Source organism: Vulpes vulpes, chromosome 14 (assembly GCF_048418805.1).
Source record: "Vulpes vulpes isolate BD-2025 chromosome 14, VulVul3, whole genome shotgun sequence".
In the NCBI taxonomy this organism is placed as follows: domain Eukaryota; kingdom Metazoa; phylum Chordata; class Mammalia; order Carnivora; family Canidae; genus Vulpes; species Vulpes vulpes.
The window spans coordinates 25,810,360-25,835,491 of record NC_132793.1 but is presented as its reverse complement, the minus strand read 5'-3'; the positions used below and the strand labels follow the sequence as shown (position 1 = coordinate 25,835,491).

The 25,132-nt window shown below is 49.3% G+C and overlaps 1 protein-coding gene across 3 annotated transcripts in view; it reads right to left on the bottom strand.

The window, feature by feature from the left end:
• The window catches only part of NOL4L (nucleolar protein 4 like), a 130,992-nt gene that overhangs the window by 32,385 nt on the left and 73,475 nt on the right, over positions 1 to 25,132 (bottom strand). Inside the window, exon 1 of one of the 3 annotated variants that reach the window (XM_072736134.1) lies at positions 4,133 to 4,267. The exons of the other annotated variants lie outside the window; for them this stretch is intronic. The gene's annotated coding sequence lies outside the window, so the exon portion shown is untranslated. Of the gene's footprint in view, positions 1 to 4,132; positions 4,268 to 25,132 lie in introns of those variants that run through there. 3 annotated transcript variants of the gene reach the window in all.

Genomic DNA, 25,132 nt, shown 5'->3' with positions numbered 1-25,132 from the left:
TTTTTTTAATGAGGAATCCAGTGCCATAAACCTGACTTAAAAACAGCAAATGAGTAAGTCCTGGTCAAACTGACACGGCTGCCACAACTCTACTTTCAGGGTTGTCTGGGGGAGAGTAGCCTTCCCAGATGCCCCTGCGACCCGGTGCGACAGCACAGCCCCCATCAGCAGAGGACAGACTGAAACTTCACCCACTTGCTCAGAGCCAGGGCTCCAGGAGCGGGCTAATTACACAGGCAATTAGCAGCATGCACAGCTCCCAGCCCATCAGCGACCGTGCAGAGCTGGGAACAAGCTCAAGTCCGGAGGGAGTGGCAGGAGGCAGGAGGCATGGGTCTGCGAGTGGCAGGGTCTGTGCACTGACCTAGGGTGCTCTCCCTGGCTCCCAGAGCTCCCGAGTCAGGCACCTCTGACTTTTCCCTTCTGGGCTTGCAAGGGAATCTGTTCTACTAATTTCTCTCTTTCTGTAAACACACTTCAACAGATTTTGCATTAGAAAACCAAAGAGTATATACAAAGAGTACTTCTGGGCCCTCTCTCCCCAGGCCCCACATGAGTGACCAGACCGTTGCCCCTCTTACCTCTGCCCTCAGACACCTGGAAGCCTACAGACTTGCCACCTGTTGATGAAAGTCCATCACTGAGCACCAAAGGGCCTGAGCCACTGTGGGTCTCCAGGGGACAGTGACAACTGCCTTCCCCAAGAGAGAACTCAAGAATGTGTGGGGAGCGGGTGGGCAAGCACCTAGCTGACCTCTGGGACACACCCCAGGCTGGGAGCCCTGACTCTGGACAGAAGGAGAGGAACCGACTAAACCCTCCCTGCTCTTATCTTCAGTCCAAAATTCATGGGCAGGTTCAGTTTCTCTCCACCCAGGTTCCGTGGCCCTTCCGCCTCTGCAGGCAAACGAGCACCAACCACTGCCCAGCCTAGGAGGAGGAGAAAATGGGAGAGCAGAGGGGAAATGGTGGAAACGCGCCTGTATCCATGGCGGGTAACTAGGAGCAGGTGCTATCAGTAACCTGATTATTTTACAACTGGGGTCAATTTCTTGGGAACTAGGTTCCTGGTGCCTCTGAAGTTGAGCCATTTGCATCCTCCAGGACAGGGATCCTGGGGCGTGCCTCCCACAACATTTTCCAGGCCTTTCCTCTGAGCTGTAACTCTATCTCTACCACTTGCTTTGAGAAGAAGAAAAAAAAAAAAAAAAAAAAGGAGGAGGATTTGCTGAGAATTTAGTGCAATTGTAAGCCATAAGCCCTGACCAGGAGCCCTGGGTGTGTGTTTCAGAGAAGCGGGGGTGGGGAAGGGCAGGGATGTGCTAGAGGTGGTTCTGGGCCAGGCAGGAGACAGACCCCTTCTGTCTCACCCCTGTGGTCTGTTTGATGAGAGGCTGAAGCTCTTGCCAGAAAGGTCACCAGGTTGGGACAGTTGCCCCAGCACTAGCTCTACCCCAAGGAGGCAGGCAAGCAAGATACTGAAAGTGAGCACCTCCTTCTGGAACACCTGCAGGCTCCTTCCAGGCCCTGGAAATTCTTCAGGACAGGCAATTCTGCGCCTTGTCTCCATGTCAGCGAGCACTACACACACAGCCTTCTAAGCATGCCAAGAAGGTACTGAACCGCATTTGACCCCAACTTAACCACTTCAGCTCATCAGATGGCTTATTAATGGAAGACAAAAAAACCCCAGGATTTAAAGCAACAAGGGTTCAAATCCCTGTAGTGAAGGGATTGCACAAATGAAATCTTAGGGTGGTCTGAGCCACAGCACCTGGGAGCTGTGGGGTCCCAAGGCAGCCGCTTCATGCTACGCTCCAAGCCCACCTGGCCACCCAAGGACACTCCCCGCACAATTCCGCTCCTTCCTGCTAACACACCTCCTCTGCTCACTAGCCATAAGTCATACAAGCCCTTCTGGGAAATGTGAAGTGAGGAGAGCTGAGACAGCCAATCACCTACCACCTTTTAGGTGTTCTCTCTACACACACGGGGTCTGTCAGAAGCACACATATATATGGGGATGCTCTGTTGTCCTTGCCTTCCGCCAACGCCTGGGCGCTGGGGAGGGAGCATTTTCAACACCTTCCTACTAGTGTAAAACGGGCTTTTGTTTCCCAGGCAAAGGCAACTGGCTGTTTTCCCAGCAGTCCTCACCACGAGGGCCTCACTGACACCCCAGGCCCTGGCATTAACAGGGGTCTCTTTAAGAGGGTGGCCGGAGAGATGAACTGCAGCAGACAGGGCTCTTCCAGCCAAAAGGAGGGCTGGAGAGGAACCACTCTGAGCTAATCCCCTGCGGGAGTTTCCTTCCAAGAAAAGGACCCAGAGGAGACAAAAAAGTTCTTGAGCAACTCGTGGGGTGGCCCAGCTCCACAGGAGCTCAGGGTGGCTGAGGCCATAGACGGTCCCCCCCATCCGCCTCCTTAGCTGGGAGGAAAGTTCTGGGGTGCTCTGCTGCAGGAAGTTGCTGAATGGGGTCCTGTCGCCCAGCGGTGGTAGGGTGGGTGTGGGAGGAGGTGCTGTCTTATAACAAGCCCAGCTTGAACTGGCATTAGACAGGAGCTTGATATTATTTAAAGGCACATTTGGGCCCTAATGGTTTTCCAATGAAGGGGTAATTTACTAAGGAAGGACTAACCTACCACAGGGACTGGGCCATATGTGGGTCTTTCCCCCAGACTAACCTACATCCCAGAAGCGGGGGGGGGCAAGCTGGCACCCCTACTCCTGTCACACAGATGGTACTCCCCAGAGGAGCTGTGAGAGCCCCACCTGGTAGGCTGGGGGCCCCAGGCTGGGGTTTCCAGCTGATTCTGGGATAAGTAGGGCTTTATCTCAAGGGAGAATCTATTTCAAGCCACAATCCTTCTCAGAAAGAGGAGGAAATCACAGAGTCCAAACACCATTTCAGGTGAAATCAGGAGGTTATTAATCTCCCCTCAGAGCAGACAGAAAGAAAAATCAATGTTTTAGAGGGGGGAAAAAGGGTTCCATTTGAATTAATGGGTTTGTGGCTTCTCCATTGATCTGCGCCTCTTCACACTTTCTTTTTGTGCTTTTGTGCTCTTGGGGAGGGGGAAGGGAGACGGGAATGGGGAAGAGGGGGGTGGGCCTCCCGGTAAGGAGAAGGACGGTCTAACCTTAACCTTTCTCCAGGAATAATGCTAATTAGCCAGGCTTAATGAGAACTTCCCCCAGGAAGCTGGCCCAGTAGGGGCGACCGGACTCCGGCAAATGCTCCTCCAGGTGGGAGTGGTGGGGGTGCAGGTCACTTTTGAACTCGAGCAGCCGCAATAAAAAATGTGGACGGCACACCCCCACCCTGCCCCGCGAGAAAGTGTGCGGCCCCGGAGGCCTAGGCGGGGAGGGCCGAGAGCGGCGCGGCCGGCCGAGGTGCAAAGCCAACTTGACCCGGACGCGCGCCCTCCCGCCCGCCGGCCCCACGCGCCCCCGCCGCCGACGCCCCCCGCTTCCGCCCCGACGCCACACCTGACAAGGGCACCCGGGCCCCTCCGCGGAGGGACCGGCGCCTGCCGAAGTGGGCGCAACTCTGCAAACCTCGGCTCAACTCCCCGCGCCCAGGCACGGCGCCCCTCCCAGCCGCTCAACGCTTCCCGTCCTCAGGTCCCCAAACACAGTCCACTTCCCCTCTCGCGGCGGCGGCGGCGGCGGCGGCCACCGAGCCCCCCCCCCCCCGCGGCCGGGCGCCTTCCTCCCCGGGACGCGGTGCCCAGCCCGCTGCAAACCGTGTGGCCGCCGCACAATACCGCGGCGCGGCGCACACAATCGCCGCCCCCCGGACCCGCGGCGCGCGCCGCCCGGGAGTGGGGTGCGCCCCGCGGCCCCCCGGCCCCCCGGCCCCCGCGGCCCGGCACACCTCGCGGGCACCCTGCAGCCCCCGGAGCGCGCCTCCTCTGCCCGCACCCCCGCTCGCTTGCACTCACCCGCCCCCCGCCCAGCCCACTCCGCCCAGGGCGCAGCCGCTGCCCCGCGCCCCCCCGCGTCCCCCTCCCCGGAGCCCCAGCCCCCCACGCCCCTAACCGCAGCTCAACGGCCGGCGGCAGGAGGGGGGCGGCGGCCGGGGGCCCGGAAACGGCCCGATCGCGGGGATCCGGGCCGGACTCCGTACCTGGGCGGGAGGCGAGGCGGAGACGGCGGGGCCCGGCGGGCGAGCGGGGCGGGCGGCAGTGACAGCCCTCCAGCTCCAGCTGCTGCTGCTGCCGCCGCCGCGGCCGCCCGGGGAGAGGGGCTGGCACCGCCGCGGCGCGTCACTGCCCGGCCCGGGGGCGGGGGTGGCCAGGGGGAGGGCCCAGGCGAGCGGCGGCAGCGGCGGCGGCGCCGCGGCCCGGAGGAGGAAGGGGGAGGGGGGCACCGGGCACGGGGAGGCGGGGGGGGCGGGACCGGGCACGGGGCGGGGGCCGGGGGGAGGGGAGCGCAGGGAGGGCGCACGCTGGGGGAGTAGGAGGAGCAGCGGGAGGAGGAGGTGGAGGGGCCGACGAGAGGGAGGAGTGGGCACGGGGGGAGGGGGAGAGGGAGGAGAAGGAGGCACCCGGAGAGAGGAGAAAGGAGGGAGAGGCGGGGGGCGGGGGGAGGAGGTGGCAAGAGGGAGGGGGTGCCGGGCAGGTAGTGGGGGAGGGATGAGGGCGCGCTGGACGCGCCGCCGTGCGCTCCGGGGGGAGAGCGCTCTTAAGGGGGAAGCGCTCGGAGGAAGGTTCTTGCCCGGGGCTGAGCTCAGGAAAGGAGGCGGTGGGGTCTGGGCCCGCCCCTCGCCCCTCGCCCCTCGCCCCTCGCCCCTCGCCCCTCGCTCCTGGAGGCCGCAGTCTTCGCGGCTGGGGGGCGCTGGGGGGCGCTGGGGGGGCCCCCGGCCCGCGGGCTCTCCGCGTTCTGGCCAGGAGAGGAGAGACTTGGCCCAAAGAAAGTGACTCAGTCACCATTAGGAACTCTCGGCGCCCTGGGGCCTTCGGGCAGCCCCGGACCCCCTCGCGTCTCCCGGTTCCCCGGGGACGCGGGTCGTCGCTGGGCGGGGCTGCTGGGTCCCCGGGCGGTCTCCGCGAGACCCGGGTCTGGGAAAGCCAGGCACGTGGCCAGCTCTCTGCCGCCCCCACCCCCACCTCGGGGCCCCCCTTTCCTTGATCAAGTTCCAGCCGGGTCCCCTCGGCGCGCTGCCCACCCTCTGCCCCCCGCCCCCTCCCCCTCCCACATTCCGTACCACCTCGCCTCCTGCACTCTTCCTTTGTCTCTCGCCCACCACTTAGTTTACACCCTCCCTCGCTCCCCGCCCCCCTCCCCGCGGGCGCCCGGGACTCCGGGGTGCGTTCACCTGTCCGACCAAACATTTCAGCGATCCCGAGCGCTCGCCGCGGACTCTGCGCCCTCCCCGCCGCCCCCCCTCCGCCCGCCGGTCATTGTGCTCCTCCAGACCACGGGTACCGGCTCCTCCCGGCGCGCAAGCTCCAGTTGTAAAGTAATAGGATAACATCAAGAATGCTGCTCCATCCCAGACCTGGGTGCGTGCTGTCCGCGGGGCCCAGCGTCGCGCGAGAGGGAAGACCCCTGCGGCTCGGGCCCCCGCCTCCGCACCCACCCACAGACCTCGTCCGCCGGTGCAGAAGCCCGCGCGGGGCGCCGCGGGGTGGGGGGGCGGACCCTGGACCTGCAAGCCGGCCCTGGCTCCGCCTGGAACACAACTCGCTCGCCCCCAGACAGCACAATTAGACCCCAACAGAGAAGATGGGTCAAGGGCAGACGTCCCCCCTCCTCAGATTCACCACCTCCGCGACAACGGATCGGCCTTCAGAAAAAGCTTGGGCTCTAACAGGGGGGAGGAGCTGCCCTCGTGGAATTCTGTGAGCAAATGGTCAAACAAAACAAAACAAAAATACCAACAACGATCCCACCTCCTGGTCCCTCTAGTCGCATCCGAAAAAGAAGGGCAATTTCTCCCGACTTTACGCTACAACTCATTCACAGTGGAACCAGCAAAGAAGAGGAAGAAAAAGCCAAGACAGCCATCTCGATTGTTTGCAATTTTGAAACAGACTGCCTTTAACCCTCCAACTTTTTTTCTCTAAAAAGCCTTTTTCTTTCTTTCACTGAAAGCTTTGCATTGTGAACAATCCGAGGTAGGCGAGGCTCCCTCTACAGGTGTGAGTTGGAAGTACAGCACCACAGGGTCAGAGAGCTCGGCCTTCACCCATCAGGAAGATAAGATGGCAACACATCCAATCAAAGGCACGCAGAGCAGACCTCCTTCCACGCACTCAAAAGGTTTTTCAGTCAATATAGAACTTACACTGTCTTTTTAAAAGAGGGTCTACGCACGTTATTCATTAGCACCTTTTCTCGGTGAAATTGAATGTGTTTTCAAACCGAGGCACCCTTCCGGGTTTTCTCCAACACATCTTTACTTCTCATCCTTCCTGGCGGGGATGGTTTGGAGGCTGCAGCACACATGTCCACATCCACACGTATTGGTGCCCAACGATGACTTTTAGAATTTTAATTAGAGGCCGGGACTCTTAAGTTCATCCAGGGAAACTTGGGCGTTTCCAACATGGGGAAATGCCCTTCCTCACTCTGAAAATGAGATAATTCAGGCCCCGGATTTCCCATCTCTTCCCACCACATTTCTAGAGACCTTTGACTTCTCCTGGCCTGAGTCACTATCTCACAGCAGTGGTGGACATCTGGGCTTGAAATATAAAGCCAAATCCAACTGCAGTTCAAAGGTGGAATTGAACCCAGATAACCCAGCTCTTCCCTGACTAATAAAAGAGAGCCAGTACTGCCCAGGAGAGCAGAACAGTGATTTTCTCTAGGCATGAAATGTGAACTCATTTACCATCCCTGAGATAAAACAGCCTCAGCCCCACTCAGCCCACAGAAAGCAGTTGGGAGCCCTAGAGAAACCTGGCCCTTGAGCAGCAATGGAAATTAGGTGAGTTTTCCTGTGTGCTGGAGCCCGCAGAAATCTCCCGGATCCTTATTCCTGCAGGAGCTGCCACTCCTCAGTAACCTTGTGCCGGGTGCTTTCAGTGTCCTTGTGCCTTTGGACAACTCCCTCCATCCTTAAAGTGGCCATAGCACAGGTCCCAACAAGGAATGGCATGACCTAGTTTCTTGAGCACTAATTCTCCCAGTGATGTGTCCCTTCTTTGGCCCCAGTCTGGTGGGAGATCATGGCAGGGAAGGCTGCTCCCATATGCTTAAGGGGGCAGTACTGCCTTCACGTCCCCTTCACGTCAGACTTTGCAAACAGTGGGTGTTTTTGAAAACGGACAACTGGCAGAGCACTCGCTCTATAGTGTCTTAAGCAGCAAACCTCTCCAGGCAGATTTCCGTATGAAGTGAGCCTACTCCACAAATGAGAACCTGGCCTCGGGAGCCAGGGGTTTGTTATGATTAGGAATACCCGGATCTTAGTCTGATCAGAGAGGATTCTGTTCAAGCATCTCAAAGCATTAAAAAAACCCATTGGCCCCTATAAGTTCCTAATGGCGGAAGGGAAGAGGTACCTGCGCAGTGGAGAGACTGTCAGATACCCTCCAACCATGTGATCAAGTTCAATAGCCCCCAAAATGGGGCCACCTGACAATGTGCCCACCTCAGGAGGAGATGCAATAACCACCCATGTTGTGTTCTCCCCCCAAATGCCTAACCTGTGTCACATCATGAAGAGACGATCAGATAAGAAATCCAGAGAGACCCTCCACAACGCAACTGTCCTGACTCTCCAAAAGAGTCATTGTTATTAATTTGGCTTTTCTAAGTCTTGAAACTAAAAAGAAATAACAACTAAATGCAAAGTTCAAATCTTGGTTGGATCCTGGAAACAAGGAGTAAGATGGAGATGAGGTAGAGAGGCTCAGGAAGGAAGGCGGGTGCTAGAGACAGGGCTTGAGGGTGGAGACAAGCATTAGTTCTGGGCTGAGTAGTCAGGGAGGGCCCCCAGCTCAGGAATAAGACAATGTTTACCCTGACCCCAGGGTGGCTGAAGGTGACAACTGGGTGAAGACCTGAGGGTTCAGTCTTCCAGGCAGAGGGAAGAGCTGGTGCCAAGGCCCTGAGGGGTGAAGGGATTTGGCATGTCTGAGGAACAGAAAGGTGACCAGTGTGGCCAGTGCAAGATGGGCTGGGGTGGGGGTGGGGAATGGTGAGAGAGTATTCAGGGACAATCATGCAGGGCCACATACACCACTGTAAGGTATATGGATTTTATTCTAACAGTGAGGAAATGATGCAATCTGCATTATGTTTTTAGACCAGAGGGGATGAGATTATAAGGAAGTGAGAGTGGCAGCAGGGAGACCAGTGAGGAAGTCGAATAGGGTCCAGCCATACGGGACTGGTTTAAATTCTGACTCTGACACTAGACAAGTGATGTCAGGCACCACACTTAAGTCTCTCTAAGCCTCAGTTTCCTGATCTCCAAAGTGGATAATAAGATAGTGTGCTTAATGTAGTATTTAACATAGAAAGTTCCCCTTTGAGGAGCGCCTGGGTGGCTCAGTGGGTTGAGCATCCAACTCTTGATTTTGGTTCAGGTCATGATCTCAGGGTGGTGAGGTCCAGCCCTACATCAGGCTCTGCTCTGAGCATGGAGTCAGCTTGAAATTCTCTCTCCCTCTGCCCTTCCCACCCAGTGGTTCTGCTTGGGTGTGCCCACTCTTGCTCTCTCTCCAAAAACATTTAAAAGTTCTCCTTTGAAATTGGACACTGTGGCAGCCAGCCTCTAAGATGTCTCCATGTGATCCTCACCTCCTGGTACCCACCCTAGTCCCCTGTCATGATGAATAAATAGGGCTGTGGAAGCAATGACGTATTGTGGAAATGAGAGTGTATGACTTCTGAGGTCAGGTCATAAAATGCAGTTTGGTCTCTTCCCCTGGGGGAGTACTAGGTAAATGGCAACTTTTATCATCATCATCAGGACTCTGGATTTTCACAGTGATTGCCATCCCCCTCCACAAGTCCTGTACCACTTTACTCAGCCACCAGCAATGTGGGGCAGTTCCCGTTTTATGACGGGCTCACCAATGCCTAGTATTAGCAATTTCTTCTGTCTTTGCCAATCTAAGAGGTGCAAATTGGTATCTCCTATTTTCCTTTGCCTCTTTTCATGTGGGAGTGTGAGCATTATAGTTATGTGTATCATGCATGTATTGGTCACTTGCATTTGTTAGAACAACCTGTTCATATTCTTTGCCCATTTCCTTGTTTGAGTTGGTGGTCTTTTTTTTTTGTGTGTGTGTGAAGGAAATTTAATCTTTTGTCATATATTTTGCAAATTTTTTTTCAACAAAAAAGAATTTTGTGTCTAATTTTTATTTTATTTATGATGGGGTTTTTTGCCATATGGAAATTTTACATTTTTATACCTTCAAATTTTTTTTGTTGTTGTTGTTAGGGCTGAAGGGTTTCAGGTCAAAACAAAGGTTTTATTCCACTCAAAGATTATAAAAATAATTCACCCATATTTTCTTGTAGAGCATTTATAGCTTCATTGTACTTAAATCTCTCTCTCTCTTTTTTTTTTTAAGATTTATTTATTTATTCATAGAGACAGAGAGAGAGAGGCAGAGACACAGGCAGGGGGAGAAGCAGGCATCATACAGAGAGCCTGATGTGGGACTCGATCCAGGGTCTCCAGGATCACGCCCTGGGCTACAGGTGGCACTAAACCGCTGTGCCACCGGGGCTGCCCTCTCTCTCTTTTTAAGTAAGCCCTATGCCCAGTGTGGGGCTTGAGCTCAGGATCCTGAGATCAAGAGTCATGTGTTCTACTGACTGAGCCAGCCAGGTACCCCAAATCTGTATTTAGTCTGTAATTTATCTCCATATAAGTAGTGAGGTAAAAATATAATTTGTATTTTTAAAAATTTTTTTTAAGATTTATTTATTTATTTACTTATTTATGATAGACAGAGAGAGTGAGAGAGAGAGGCAGAGACACAGGAGGAGGGAGAAGCAGGCTCCATGCTGGGAGCCTGACACGGGACTCGATCCCGGGACTCCAGGATTGGGCCCTGGGCCAAAGGCAGGCACTAAACCGCTGAGCCACCCAGGGATCCCCTAATTTGTATTTTTTTAAATGGCTTTCCAAATTGTCCTAATACCATCTTTTTTTTAAATTTATTTTTAAGGATTTATTTTATTATTTTTTTTTTTTAGAGAGAAAGAGAGAGAGTGTGTGCGCACAAGTGAGTGCGGGGAGGGGCAGGGGAGAGAATTTTTCAAGGCCACACACAGAACCTTAATCCCACAACCCCTGAGATCATGCCCCGAGGGGAAACCAAGACTCCATCACTCAAATGACTGAGCTACTTAGGTGCCCCCCATGCCATCTTTTATATAATTCATCTTTATCCATGGATTAGAAAGACCAATGCTGGGACAACTGAGTGGCTCAGTGGTTAAGTATCTGCCTTCTGCTCAGGTCATGATCCTGGGGTCCTAGGATGAAGTCCCAAATCAGGCTCCCCATGGGGAGCCTGCTTCTCTCTCCAGTTGTGTCTCTGCCTCTCTGTGTGTGTCTCTCATGAATAAATAAATAAAATCTTTAAAGAAAAAATAGAAAGACCAACATTATAGCATGCTGATTTCCCATTATTTTTAGAATTGTCTCTTCTGTTGTATTGATCTATTCCTGTCTCAATATTATAGCTCTAGAATATATTTTAATATCTGGTAGGGCTAACTCACCTCTACCCTCCATGAACTGTCCAGTTAAACCCAGACCATGGCAGAGAGGTGTTCTAGGTGCAGACAATCATGGATAAAGGAAGGGCTTGGGGTGGGGTGGGCGGTTCCTGGAAGAGGTGACATCTACTCTGAACCAAAGAAGGCAGGAGGAATGTGACAGGTGGCAAGTAGGTAGGGCATCTCAGCAGGAAAGAGGAACATGGATGAAGGCACCAAGGGCTTCATATGCCTGAATTCAAAATACTTGATCTGTGTGTTGGGTAGTAGCTTGGCTTAACCATTTATTCTTTGTGTTTGCTGATTTTTTACACAGCTGGCTGCAACCTCATAGTCGGTTTGACACCTTTGCTGAAATCTAGGAGAAAGTGTCTGATACTGCTTCCTCATTCCTTTTCTGTTTAGATAAATTTCCCAATATGGATAGAACTAAAAGAGCCTGACTTGTTGAAATATCCTTTCCTAACAACCACAATAGGTAAAAATTACAATTTTGTCAATCTCCTTTTCAGTGATGTGTTGCTTTAAAGCATCATCCATTAATCTCTGTTCATTTCACTCTCCTACTCAAAAACCTTCAATAGCTCCCAGCTGCTCACAGAATCAAGTTGCAGCTCCCTGGGCTGGTGTTCGAGCCCAATGGTGTTCTCTGCTTTAGACTCACCTTCTGTTCCCAATAGTGAACCTCTGCTTTAGACTCACCATCTTCTGTGCCCCAGTCACCCATGTCTGACCCCCTCCATTCCTTTGATCATGCATGCTTTCAGGCACATGTTCTTTCCACAAATATGTATAGACTCCCTACCATTTGCCAGGCACCATGGTAAGTATGGGTGATCCAGCAATGAACAATACAGAAACAGGTCTGCCCACTTGGAGCCTGCAGGTCAGCAGGAAAGATTGAATAAGTGACCACAGGGTTTCAGTTCACAGGATGTATGTTAGGTCTGTACTTGAAAGTTGTAGGACCTGCTGGGAAGAAAGTATTTTGCGCATGTGACAGGGACCTAGTGGATTCTGGAGAGCTCCACTGAAGAGGTGACATTTCAGTTGGGCATTGAAGAACACATTGGTGTTCGCTAGGGAGAAAGATGTGTTAGGCCGTCAATAAAGACACCCTCTGCCCTGGCCAAATCTGGACTTGTCTGAACCCAGAGTGCCAATCTTACCACCTGGCCGGCTCCTGTGGCAGGTCTCTGTTACTCTTCTGTTACCTAACACCCTTGTGGTACTTCCTGTTTCCTGCTTTCTACCTCATTTCCCCAGCAGGACCAAGGATTCTCAGGGCCAGGCCAAGCTCTTACACGGCAGAGTCCCTGGCAGCATTCCGCACACACACAGCAAGTACTCAGTGCTCCATCACTTGGGACCCTGTCCCACCCTTTGCCCAGGGCAGTGCTGAGTTCTGTAACAGAGCTCTGAATTTAGCACATCATCTGCGACACTGCCCATACTTTGTAACTCTCACAGAGAATGCACCTCACCTCTTCTCTCTTCCTTCTTTCCTGGCACCTTTGGAGAGGCTTAGCTGAAAAGCCAAGGCCAGTTGCAGCCTAGCACTTGCACTCCTAGGTGTGCACACAAAAGAACGAGTATGGGTGATTCCTAAAGCACACGGACTTGAATGGTCACAGAACACTATTCATAGCTGCCAGAACCTGGAAACTGCTCAGGTGTCTGCCAAGGGAGAATGGCTAGCTGTGGCACACCGGGGCTGTGGAATATCACACAGCAACAGAACAGAACAGACTAGAGGTGTGCGCTACAGCCAGGTGATGCTCACAGACAGACCTGTGAGTGGAAAAGCACATGTTGTATGATTCTGTTTGCATAAAGTTCTTGAAAAGGCAAAACCAACCCAGGCAGGCTAGTGGTCACCCTTGCTGGGGGTAGTGACTGGCAGGGGGCATGGAGGGTCTTTGGGGTGCTGACAATGTTCTGTTTCTTCATCTGAGAATTGGTCACAGGAGGTGGATTCAGTTTGGAAAAATTTACTGAGCTGTCCACTTACTGATAAGTGTTCTTATCAGTGTGTGTTATACTTTAATAAATGTTTGTAAAAGCGGGGGAAACCTGAAGCCAGTTACCATGGCTGAGCAGCCTGGAGCTTGTTGTAATCAATTGCTGTGACCCACTCTGCACCAGGCACCCACACTGGGTGGTAGTATATGTTACCTTACTGAATCAGCCAAATAACAAGGTTGATATTAATTGCCATTTTGCACAGGAAGAGTAGGGGCTCTGGGAGAGGAAGATTAAATGACTCATCTAGTCACCCAATAGCGAGGAAACTGGTATTCAGAGACCAGGGGACATGCCTGTGGTTGTAGAGCTAGCAGCTAGTGGCTGTGCTGGGGTTTGAATGAGGGTATCTGGGTCCCCAGAATGTGTGGGGGACCCTGCTAAGGTGGGACCCCCTTATCAGGACCACATGGAGTCATGCTTCACCAGCCTCCAGCAGAGCAGAAAGACAAACCAGCAGAGCAAGTATGGGTTCTCAGGCTGGGAACCGGCAATGGGCTGGGGATGCTCTGTGGCAGGCAGCCTCTGGTGGGACCCCAAGGCTTCTTCATGCAACCACTGAGGGAAGCTGGGCCTGGGGAGTCCTCAGGGATGAAAAGTCTTGCTGGCTCTTCTGCGGGTGACTGCGGGAGGCGTGAGGGCCCCTGTGCAATCTGTAAGACACTGCAGCCACCTGGTGCTGCTCCAGGGAAGGCATGCTGGGATGCAGGGACAGGCGGCCTCAAGAGGTCGTTTTTACTCTAACCCCTTTTGTGATGGAGGCCACAGCTGGGGGTGTGTGTGGGTAACAGCGGAGTTTTCTGGGGGCAGAGGTTAGGCAGGCAACCTAACCTCTCTGAGATTTGATTTTCTCATTTCTAGGCTGAGGGGCAACAGGGATTCTCTCTGAAGGCTGCTGTGAGGCTCAAATACAGAGCTGCCTGCAGGGGGTGTGACTGGTGCCTGCACAGAACACTTGCCCAACCTTGGTTATCAACACTGTGGGTGACGGTGTGAAAGGTAATTAGTTCGTAAGACTGACATCAGCCAACAAACTTTACTGAGCGCCTACCATGTGCTGGGTCCCACCCCACATGCCAGGACTGTGGTGCTGAGCTAAGGAGCCGCGGACCTGCCACCATGAAGCCTCTTCGGGCCTTGGCCTGTCCCTCTGCTCACCATCACCTTCTTTTGCCTTCCCTCTCTCCTCTTCCCTTGGGAAATAACAGCATTAATGTTGGAGGGAACAGGGCTCTCTCTCACACTAGCTCTATGACTTTGGACAAGTTCCCTGAGCTCTCTGAGCCTGAGCCACAGTTTCCCCAGACATGTGGGTTACCTGACACACAGAAGGACTTCAACAACTGTTCCTTCTCTCCTCCTTCCTCCCTGCTTCTCCTCTGTTTCTTTCTTTATTACTCTTTTCTCCTGCCCAGGCCTTTGGCATCTTAATACACAAAGGTATTGTCAAGCTCAGCTGATCCCAGGCCATGGGAGATACTTTGGACTAATTTACCTGCTACCCAAACTCAGCATTTCTCCCTTCCTTTTCTCAACTAGAGAGGGTAGGAAAACAAAATTCTTTCTTTCCCAGCCTCCCTTTGCAGTTGGGGGTGGCCATGTGACAAGGACCAAAGCGGTATCAACAAATTGGCAATTCTCTGGGAAAGCTTTTGCTTTGCTGGACTCAGCTTACACTGCCCCTTCCCATCTTCTTCTGACCTTGACTGTGGATAAAATGGTTGGAGCAACAGCAGCCAACTTGCAAACATGAGGAAAAGGTCAGCAACATCACAGAGGCACCAACAATGTTGCAGACATTAACACTAACAATGGCTCCTCCATCCCTCTTGTTTCAGGAGAAAAAAAAAAAAGAAAAAGAAAGAAAGAAAGAAAGAAAGAAAGAAAGAAAGAAAGAAAGAAAGAAAGAAAGAAAGAAAGAAAACTTTGTGCTTAGCTATACAGCTGGCTAAGTTTTTATTCTTGTAGCCAAAAGCATCGCTGACTGACTCACGGGATTCCCGATTGAGGATATGGATAGACTTGACAGCAAGGACCCCACTCCTATATGGCTTTTCTCTAGAATTTCAATTCCTTTAAAAAACTAAGGGAGAGGACTATGTCCATGCGTGGTGCCTGGGAGAAGACAAGCGCTGGTTTCCTTTCCCTGTGAACTCCGCAGGAGGCAAAGGTGCCAAGGCTACTGCACAGTTGTGCCGCGACACTTCCTGAGCCACAGCAGTGCACCAGTTAAAAAGTATCTTCCGTTTCTTTTCTTTTCTTTCTTTTTTTTTTTTTAAAGATTTTATTTATTTATTCATGAGATACAGAGAGAGAGAGAGAAAGAGAGAGGCAGACGGAGAAGCAGGCTCCATGCAGGGAGCCCGACATGGGACTCTATCCCAGGTCTCCAGGATCACGCCCTGGGCTGAAGGCAGCGCTAAACCGCTGAGCCACCAGGGCTGCCGTGTCTTCTGTTTCTATGCTATTTTTCTCTTGAGGCACTCAGAGCCATTCCAAAGATCCAAGCCTTAAAACAACCCTGAGGATAGCAATGCACAGGCTCTGTTACTCACTTCTACCGAGGAGGGAACTACAGGAGAGAGAGGAATGCTGGCCTGAGGCGGGGCTGCTTGTGGTCATGCTGGGCTGAGCCCTTCTGCCTGTCTGTATCCAGGCCCTGCTATTGGGGTCCTATGGGAGGGTAGAGGGGGTGCTAGGGCATAGGATGGTGGGCAGAACTCTGGGCCCCTTTGCCAGCTTTGCCAGCGACATGGCTGAGGGCTGCTAACCCTTGATATGCTGGGCTTCCTCCCCAGAAGAATGTCCTGGAAGGAAGGGGTTCTTCTGTCAAAAAGCAAACTTTGGAAACCACTGAAGTCCGGCCCAAACCTGCTGTTTCAGTAACAGGGAAGCTACAGCATAGAGAAGTGAAAGTTAGATAGCTTTTGGGGGCAGGGTCACACCTAGAACCAGAGTCCCCAGACTTTTTGTTAGGGGCTCATCTCCATTCACTGTCACCCCAGTTAAGCTCCTGTTCTCTGAAGGAAAGTGCAGCATGAGGTTTGCACACAACAAACTCTGAATCCAGCTGGGAGGCCCTGAGACAGCTGTCTTCTACAGCCTGCTCAAGCTTATCAGAAGTATGTCTCTGCCTCATTCTCTGTCCTGGTCTCCCTGCTGTGCCACCCCAGGGCCTTTGCACTTGCTGTCTCCTCCACCTGGAAGGCCTTTTCTCTTTCATTGCCCCAGGTTTGGCTCCTGCTTATCATTCAGGTCTGGGCTTGGATTGTCATCTCTTCAGAGAGGCCTTCTCACCCAGAAGTACAGTCTATCAACTGTCCCTATTTTATTTTTTTTTAAAGATTTTATTTATTTATCTGAGAGAAAGAGAGAGAAAACACTAGCCAGGGGAGGGGCAGAGAGAGAGGAGAAGCAGACTCTCCACTGAGCAGGGAGCCTGATGCAGGACTTGACCCTGGGACTCTCGGATCATGGCCTGAGGTGAAGGCAGCCACTTAACCAAGTGAGCCACTCAGGTGCCCCTCAACTGGCCCTATTTTAATTCTCTGCTAAAACTTCTGACTTTTGCATATTTTTTATTGACTTGTTTATCTTCTCTGCAGCCCGTGAGTTCCCTGAGAGGAGGCTCCTTAACCGTCTTTCACTGCTGTATCTTCCATGCTCAGAACAGTGTCCAGAACATAGTAGGAACTTCAGTGATTTTTGAAGGAAGGAAGGAAAGAAGAATAAAATTTAAAGCTGTATAAACACTGGGTCACAGGGAGGGCACAGGTCTGGTGGGCTGTGAGCAGAAGCCATGGGCCTCTCTCTCCCATGTCTGAGTGGCGGTGGGGGAGCTACCGGCTGCCCAGGGTCCACGCCTGATCACCCTGAGCGAAACAAAGCAGCCAGCACAAATTCACACTGCAGCACTGTGCCATCCCTCAAAAAAAAAAAAAAAAAAAAAAAAAAGGCTGCTAATGAGGTAAACACGATCATAACCAGGAAAATCTTGGCCATGCTTCTTTGCGTCCACCCAAAGCCATTATCTCTAATTGATCTCCAGACATCAGCTGCTGAAGCGCCTGAAGCCCTCCCGCATCCCCCAGGTCTGGTTACAGAGGCCTGGCTCACCCGCCCGCCCCCCTCTCACTAGGGTCAGATCTCCTCCAGTAGCTCTTTGCTGGGGTGCCACGGCCCGGCTGCACCCCACCTGCGAAGGAGCCATAAGGGTGGCAAGAGTCGGGGTGGGCAAAGGATCTATGGAAAAGCCACAGCCGACAACTGCACAGCCACCAGGGGCCCAGAGACTTGTATTTCAGAGCCTTCAGTGGAAGGCTAGACAAAGCACCAAGGGTCTTGCCCTCAAAAAATGTGACAAAAATAAAACAAAAACAAAAACAAAAACAAAAAAACAGGGAGGGCTAGAGAAAGCACGCTGCCCCATATGCACACTGGCTCTAGATGAAAGAGGTAACTCGGAAAACTGGAGTTAGGAGTTTTAGTTGTTAAAAACAGCAGCAAGAACAACCCAATGGGACTTGGTCACAAGACAGGGCTCCTCTGGGTCTCAGTCAGGCTGGGCCCAGAGTAAGGGGGTCACGGGGTCAGCTGTCGGTTCAGTGACCATCTGGATGTTTTGAGTTGCTCCTTCCTGCCCCAGCCTAGGAGAGACACCCCCTTTCCTCCTGGATCTCTCTCGTACTTAAAGACAGAGCAAGAATCAGCTACCGGGGGTACCTCTCAGGGGAGGTTTCTAGTCAGGGCTCCGAGAAAACAGAGCTGCTGCTGCCTGTTTATGGAAGCCCAGGTAGCAGCTCCTGACCTTGCCCCCAGCTTTTCCCTTGACATATAGAAAGCATCCCTGGGCTAGCCCTGCATGCAGAATTCTGCTTGCGGGACCAGACAGCTCTCCTGCCTGCACCAGTCAATGAGGGGCACTGTGTGCCTTTTTTTCCCTGGATAATGAGGTTGAAAGGCCAGGTCAGCAACCTCACATGGATGGGGGTAGGCATCAGCAGCCTGGAAAGGACTGAACCTTTAAGAACCGATGAGGACAATGAGCTGTTTAGGTTTGAGGTATCTACTGGCTCCATCAGGCAACCGGCTTTTGAGACAGGATGTTGGTTGTTTTCTCTTTTTTCCCACACAGCTTCAGGGAAGTAGGAAGAAAGAAGACACACAGATCTCTCTGAACCCAGACTGTCCTAGCAAAACAGCCATTATGCTCATTTTCTGAGTATCCGGAAACTGCAGCAAGTTTCTAGAAACTACCTGAGTATTCTCAATAATATGTAATGGTCCCCAAAATAATGCCCTATAACAAAAAAGTTCAGAGGTGCCTGGCTGGCTCAGTTAGTAGAGTGTGCAACTCTTAATCTCAGGGCTATGAGTTCAAGTCCCACATTGGGTGTAGAGCTTATTTAAAATAAATAAAATAAAATAAAATAAAATGGAATTAAATTAGATTAAAAAGATATTTGACAATAGATTTTTCACTCCCTACTTTGACTCTCAAAGAGAAGTTTCCAAGAAAACTATCCCTCTAGGGGTGCCTGGTTGGCTCAGTCAGTTAAGTGTCTGCCCCCAGGGGGTCATGGGATTGAGCCCCACATCTGCAGGCTCCCTGCATTAGTGGGGAGCTTACTTCACCCTCTCCTCTCAGCTCTGTGCTCTCCCTTGCTATCTGTGTTGCTATCTCTGTCTCTCTTTCTCTCTCTCAGATAAAGAAATATCTTTATATAAAAAAAGAAAACTGTCCCTCTAAAATGTAGAAATGCCTTATTTTACTTAACACCATCTTTAGGAGGATGGGAATGCTGTGCTGTCATTTGCTTATAGCCCTCAGTTTTAACCCTGTGATTGTGATGCTCCTGGCTCACAGTCCAGCCTTGCTTTTTGGTGAACAGAAAGGCCTGCAGTAAAAGCATTTCAACTTCATATCTGTGTGGTCAGATCAACAGTGCCTCTATGTTATCTTGACCCACCAAGAAGCAGATGCAAAAATATTTAGGCATTAAACAATTTTTTTTCACTTTTTTTTTTTTAAGATTTTATTTATTCATGAGAGACACTGAGAGGCAGCATAGGCAGAGAGCCTATGTCTCTGCAAGGAGCCTGATGTGGGACTTAATCCCAGGACCCCAGGATCACGACTTGAGCCAAAGGCAGACGCTCAACTACTGAGCCATCCAGGTGCCCCTCAAATAACTTTTTAAAAAAGATTTTATTTATTCATGAGAGACACAGAGAGAGGCAGAGATACAGGCAGAGGGAGAAGTAGGCTCCCAGTAGGGAGCCTGATGTGGGACTTGATTCCCAGACCCAAGGATCATGCCCTGAGCCAAAGGCAGACACTCAAACACTGAGCCACCCAGGTGCCCTCCAAATAACTTTCAAGTCAAGATAAGTTTGAAAAGGACAAAAAGGAGGGGAACCCATTCCTGCTAGATATTAAGACATATTAATCTTAACACTTAAAACAGTTGGGAGCTGGTACATGAATAGATGAAGAGGCCAATGGACTGAATAGAAGTAGATTCTGTTTCAGATGGAAATTTAGTAAATTATAATGGTGGCATCTCAAATCAATGGGGAAAAAATAGATTATTTAATAAACAATGCTAACACAGAGCAGGATCCTGTAAAGTAGGATCCGCATCTCATAATACAGCAGGATAAGCTCCAAATGGATCAGAGATTAATTAAAAAATAAAAACATGCTTATTTTTTGCTCTTTCAGCTTAAAGGGTCTAAAAGGAAGGACACCCAGCACACCTAACACCCAGACCGTGGTTTTTAATGATTCTACAATAAAGGAATCAGAGCTCCTTTGAGATTCTAGCATGAGGGCAGGAAGTATAAAAGATGAGCCTAGAGCATCTTAAAGTGCCAGAAAGTAACAAAACACTAAAACAAAAACAATACAAAATGAAATCCTACAAAAAACAACCCCCCTAAATCCTCAATATGTGTATGTCAAAAGATGGCAGGAACCAACTAAAGGAGCTCCCAGTGGCCAAAACTTGAAACAGTTTCAGCCTCAAAGTAAATAAAATAGTATTGGAATATAACCCAAAGTATAAAATCAATAGGCATATAAATAAATTATCAAATGATTAAATGAATTTATAAATGAGGAAGGAGATACAAATCTCCCAGATAGCAAGGGAGATGCAAAAGAATTCCAAATATTATATGTAGAAAACTTGTCCTCAGGCAGGGAAATTATAACCCCTCACTTCTTAGGTGTGGGCTGTACATAGCAACTCCCTGCCAAAGTGTATAGTATTGGGGGGGGGGGGAAGAGTAGTTTTATAGTTTTAAAATCTGACAAACATTATCTCAGCCAGGTGCCATTGAAGCCAACACCAGCAGTTATGAATCATGTTGATAGTATATACCCTTGATATGATGTGATAAGGATGGCACTCTGTGTCTGGGTCTTCCTCTTACTAACCCCCAAGTCCAGTTTTATATTGAGAAAAATATCAGACAAGGGGCACCTAGATGGTGCAGTCAGTTAAGTGCCAATTCTTGGTTTCGGCTCAGGTTGTGATCTCAGGGTTGTGAGACTGAGCCTCACATCAGGTTCTGTGCTCAGTGCGAAGTCTACTTAGGACTCTCTTTCCCTCTGCTCCTCCCCATCCCACTCTCTCTCTCAAGTAAAAGTAAATAAATCTTAAAAAAAGAAAAAGAAGTGAAATTCAAATCAATCATTTAAAAAAAAGAAGAAGAAAAAGAAAAATATCAGGGGCACCTGGGTGTTTCAGTCGGTTAAGCACGTGCCTTCGGCTCAGGTCATGATCTCGGAGTCCCAGGATCAAACCCTGCATTGGGCTCTCCACCCAGTGGCAAGTCTGCTTCTCCCTCTCCCACCTCCTCTCCCTTTATGATCTCTCTCACTCTCAAATAAATAAAATCCTTAAAAAAAAAGAGAAAAACATCAAATTCCAGAATTCTACAAAATACCTGACCAGTAGTTTCAAAACTGTCAAGATCATCAAAAACAAGTAAAAGCCGAGGAACTGGGCAGCTCCAGTGGCTCAGAGGTTTAGCGCCGCCTTCAACGGGGGGTTGACCCTGGAGACCGGGGATCGAGTCCCATGTCGGGCTCCCTGCATGGAGCCTGCTTCTCCCTCTGCCTGTGTCTCTGCCTCTCTCTCAGTCTCTGTGTCTCTCATGAATAAATAAAATCTTAAAAAAAAAAAAAAAAAAAAGCCTAGGAACTGTCACAGCCAAGAGGAGCTTAAGTGTAATGTGGTATCTCCAATAGAATTGTGGAACAAAAAAAGGAAATTAGGTAAAAAACTAAGGAAATCTAAATAAACTATGGAGCTTGGTTAACAATAATGGTTCATTATTATTAACCATTATGAATAATGGTTCAGTATTGGTTCATTAATTGTAACAAATGTATCACAATCACATAAGATGTTAATAATTTAGGAAACCCTGGGCAGGGGGTCATGTGAGAATTCTGTACTATCTTCTCGATTTTTCTGTAAATCTAAAACTGTTCTAAAAAGTAGTCTATTAAAAAAATGAAAACATTGGGGTACCTGGCTGGCTCAGTCACTTAAGCATCTGACTCTTGATTTTGGCTCAGGTCATGATCTCAGGGGTCATGAGATCAAGCCCCATATTGGGCTTCATGCTCAGTGGTGAGACTGCTTAAGATTCTCTCTCCCTCTCCCTCTGCCCCTCCCCACCACTCACTCTTGCTCTCTCTCAAATAAATAAATAAATAAATAAATCTAAAAAAAAAAAAAGTAAGTACTAAAGGAGAACAGGGAGGTAGAGTGGAATCACTTAGCTTTTTAAAGACTCAAATGCAGAAGTCATTAAAGGAAAAGAAGATAAATTTGATCACATAAAAATAAAAATGACACATGTTATAAGCAAGATCAAAAGATAGAGGGCTAAGTTTGGGGGAAAAGAGGCAATGGCTAACTCCAGGGAATCAAAAGAAAGGAAATGTAATCATAGTATGCTAACTGACTCAGCTATGAATAATATATGCACAGTTGTAATAATATAGATAATGAAGTGATTTATCCAAATAGAGAGGTATGAATAATACTGATGGAAGGAGGAAGGCAAAATAATACCTGCATTTATGAAAGAGTGTAATAGTATAAATACTTATCTCCTACAGAAAGAAATTAAACAACATCAACCAAAACAGCCCAAATTTAATTAATTAATTAAATTTATTCATGAGAGACACACACACACAGAGAGGCAGAGACACAGGCAGAGGGAGAAGCAGACTCCACACAGAGTCCGATGGGGGACTTGATTCCAGGACCCCAGGATCACACCCTGAGCCAAAGGCAGACACTCAACTGCTGAGCCACCCAGGTGTCCCAAAACAGCTCAAATTTAAAAATCAAGAACCAGGGGCACCTGGATGACACTCAGTTAAGTGTCTACCTTCAGCTCAGTTCATAATCCTAGGGTTCTGGGATTGAGCCCTGCATCAGGCTCCCCATTCAGCCGGGAGCCTGCTTCTCCCTCTCTCTCTTCTGCTCTCCTGGCTTGTGCACTCTCTCTCCCAAATAAATACAATCTTTAAAAAAAAATCAAGAATGAGCAGCATAAGCATATGTTATTTAGAAATAAAAGGTAAAACCAGAAGAGAGAGCTAAAAGATAAGAAAAGAGGCTGTCTCTGGAAAAAAGAAATTAAAGTGAGGAGGCCAGGACAGGGTCTGCTGTTTTTCTACACTTTATTTATTTATTTATTTATTTATTTATTTATTTATTTATTTATTTATAAAGATTTTATTCATTTATTTATGAGAGACACACAGAGAGAGGTAGAGACACAGACAGAGGGAGAAGCAGACTCCCCACAGGAGCCCAATGCGGGACTCGATCTCTGGACCAGTATCACACCCTGAGTGGAAGGCAGACGCTCAACCACTGAGCCGCCCAGGTGTCCTTCTATATGATTTTTAAAATATGTATTCCATTAATTAAAATAAAAATGAATGCAAATCAACAAAAAACAAAACAAAACAAAGATAAAGGGCACCTAAGATGCTGTTTCTGAGCGTGAATCACCCCAGAGTCATGGGGTAGGGTCTGAAGGGCACAAAGCACAATCTGAGAGCAACTACCCCACCTGCACATCATCTCACAGCAGAAATACTCCAAGGATCATTCTTTGCCTGGAAAAATCCAAACAACAGTGTTGGTCAAGGTCAGTATCTTAGTTGCTTTTTGTTTTTCTTGCTGCAGCACAAACCCTCCACAGTGCCAGGGATTTACTGAGACAGAAAAAGGTTTAGGCAATGGCTTCTCAGATCCTGAAAATGGAGCCAGGGCCATTTCAGGTCCTTTCTGGGCTCTCATGGAGGCAAGTTGGGCCCCTTCAGTTCAACTACATAAAGGTAACAGTAGGCTGACCCTAGAGGCCTGAGGGCATCTAAGAGGCAGGAGTCAAGAGACCGAACAAGAAAAGGAAATCAGGAAGGCCAGGAGTTGAGAGAAAAGAAGGAAGCTGAGAACTAAGAAAGTGGTCCCAGTGTGCTTTGGTGGATGAACCCAATGAGGAGAGGAGGGAGCAGGACTAAACTCCAGGTAGCCAAGGCAGCACACCCACAGTCTCACAAGCACTACAGGGTCCACTCCATATGCTGCTCCATGCACACTTCTAAAAACAAACAGAGATGCTCAGAGTTTGAAGATCCTGGTCTGAGAAGTAGCTACAGCAGCACAGTAGCACAAATTACAAAAGGTGAAGAGACTGATGATGGGGCCATGGAAAAAGGATGCTGCCTCTCATGGTAAAGTCTAGAGGGGCTACTTGTGTTCCACAGCATCAAACATTTCCTCAACCTCCCCCAAGGGCAGACCTCCAAGATCAAGAGGCTCTGAAGTCTTACTGGGAAACTGCTTTTTCCCTGTTCTATCTCCCTTTCCACTATTTAATGCTTTTTTGCCTTGAACATTCACTTGTTTGAGAGTAGCAGCACTGCCTTCTCTTTCTTGTTTCGTCTTGTGTCATTAAAAAAAAAAAGTCTTTTGTAAATACCAAATAGATTTTGCTGTTAAATAAACCTCATCAGAGCCTTTTTTATTCTTTGCAGTGGAATTTAACCCATTTACATTTACTGCAATTTACTGGTACTTAGTTTTGTTCCTGTTCGCTTATTTATGTTTTCTGTTTATCATATATCTTTTTGGTTGTTTCTTCTTTAATTCCCTCATTTAATTACTCTTGCTGCATTGATCAGGTTTTGTTTCTTTATTTTTTTTCTTGGGATTTAAAATTTTAAATTTTATTTCTATTCCATGGAGATTACTATTTAATTTTTAAAAAATACATCAGAACCTCTGCTTCCTTAAGAGACTATCAAAGGTTACATACAATGAACCATAACAGGGGACATGGAAACATTTCCTTTTTGTTATTTCTCCTCTGAGCTCACACCTTGCCTGGGCTGCTGTGCAGCCTGAGGAAGGGGAAGGAGGAAAATATTATTGTTTCATTTTATTTTGCTTTTAAAGATTTTTATTTTTTTGAAGTAATCTGTATACCCAATGTGGGGCTCAAACTCACAATCCCAAAATCAAGAGTCACCCGGTATTTGGACTGAGGCAGCCAGGTTCCCTGGAGATCATTATTGTTATCAAGCTCTTAAATCTGGGTATCAGAGGCAGTGCCTATGGCTTCCCCTTGTGAGTCAGGCACTGTTTAGGTTAAGTGACAGCCTCTCATTGTCTGCTTTGGGTCTATCCATTTATTGGGGTCCTTCTGAGGTTGAGAGTGAAAGCTAAAAAGAGGGGCAAGGACTTAGAGAGAGAAGAAACAGAGCCCTGCTTTAATTCTTCCCTGTCCCACAACCTGGTCTAAAAGATTAAAAAGTGAATGCAGTTAGCCAAAAAGAAGAAACAACCCAAAAGGGTGAAAGGATAAATAAGATGTGGCCTAGCAAGTGATGGAATATTATTCAGCCATAAAAAGGAATGAAGTTCTGCTACAACACAACTGAACTTTGAACATGTTACACTAAGTGAATGAGCCAGACACAGGACAAATATGTGATTCTGCTTATATGAGGTCCCTAGATAATCACATTTACAGAGACAGAAAGTAAGACAAATGGCTACCAGAGGCTGGAGAAGGAGAGAATGGGAGCTACTGCTTAATGGCTACAGAGATTCTGTTTGGAGTGATGAAAAATTTTGGAGATAGTGGTGATGGTTGCTCAATATTGTGAATGTATTTAATGCCACTGAATGGTCTACTTTTTTAAAAAGAAGATTCTAGGGACCCCTGGGTGGCTCAGTGGTTGAGCATCTGCCTTTGGCTCAGGGCATGATCCCAGGATCAAATCCCACATTGGGCTCCCTGCATAGAGCCTGCTTCTCCCTCTGTCTCTGCCTCTCTGTGTCTCTCATCAATAAATAAATAAAAT